The 1,380-nt window shown below is 44.2% G+C and overlaps 1 pseudogene; it reads left to right on the top strand.

Annotated features, from left to right (window-relative positions):
* The first annotated feature begins 3 nt into the window (after window positions 1-3).
* Window positions 4-387, top strand: LOC115063419 (annotated as a pseudogene).
* The last annotated feature ends 993 nt before the right edge of the window (window positions 388-1,380 follow it).

Here is a 1,380-nt window from a genome sequence, read left to right on the forward strand (position 1 = left end):
GACAAAGACCCAGTCAATAAGTCTGGCGGCAAGGCCAAGAAGAAGAAGTGGTCCAAAGGCAAAGTTCGGGACAAGTTGAACAATCTTGTCCTGTTTGACAAAGCGACATACGACAAGCTCTGTAAGGAAGTTCCCAACTATAAGCTTATTACTCCGGCTGTGGTCTCGGAGAGACTGAAGATTCGAGGTTCCTTGGCCAGGGCAGCCCTGCAGGAGCTCCTCAGTAAAGGACTTATCAAGCTGGTTTCAAAGCACAGAGCCCAAGTAATTTACACCAGAAACACAAAGGGTGGAGACGCCCCAGCTGCTGGTGAAGATGCATGAACAGGTTCAATCAGCTGTACATTTGGGAAAATAAAACTTTATTGAATCAAAAAAAAAAAAAAAGTTGGTTTTGGTCGGGATAGCTCAGTAATAGAGCAATTGATTAGTGAATATGGGGCCAAGCACTAATGGGGAACAGACCTCTATGTATGCCAATGTCTAAATGTATATTGTATCTATAGGGAACAAACTTTTTTGTTTTGTTTTGTTTTGTTTTTTCAAGACAGGGTTTTTCTGTATAGTCCTGGCTGTCCTGGAACTCACTCTGTAGACCAGGCTGGCCTCAAACTCAGAAATCTGCCTGCCTCTGCCTCCCGAGTGCTGGAATTAAAGGCGTGCGTCACCATGCCCACCCCCTAGGGAACAAACTTATTCTTGTTTGGAGGCAGACTGGTGGAGATAGTAGTAAAGAAAGATTTTCTTCTAAGTTATACATGCATTTATATTTTGGTGCTGAGAATCAAACACAAGACCTCACACATGCTAGGCAAGTTTTGTTTACCTGTGAGATTTAGAATAGCCAGGGCTACATAGCAAGACATTGTATGGAAAGGCTAAATAGATACATTTTTAAAAATTAAGACAATGAGAAACAAACAAAAACCATACAAAACAGCACTCAGTAGCTTAGTGGCACAGTACTTGGCTGATTGAAAAGGGTCCACCTCTATCCCCAGACAGAAAAAGGGAAGGAGAGAGAGGCATAAATAGAAACTTAATGAAAAGGGGAAAATCGATATAGCTTATTGTTATGTATTATAACGTGATATAATTGCAGCATAATTACTGAGGTGGCAGCAGGAATACCTTGGTGGGCACTGCCACGGTGTCCTCCAGAGGAATCCCACCATAAGACAGGCCTAGTATAAAGAAGAATTCTTTTGAGGGGAGGAGAGAAGAGCGGGGACCTGGAAAGGGCTAGAGGCAGAGAAGGGGGAGGGAACAGAAAGAGAGGAAGATAGCTGGGTGTGGTGGCGCACACCTTTAATCCCAGCACTCGGGAGGCAGAGGCAGGCAGATTTCTGAGTTCGAGGCCAGCCTGGTCTACAGAGTGAG

Source organism: Mus pahari, chromosome 1, assembly GCF_900095145.1.
Source record: "Mus pahari chromosome 1, PAHARI_EIJ_v1.1, whole genome shotgun sequence".
NCBI classification, from domain to species: Eukaryota; Metazoa; Chordata; class Mammalia; order Rodentia; family Muridae; genus Mus; species Mus pahari.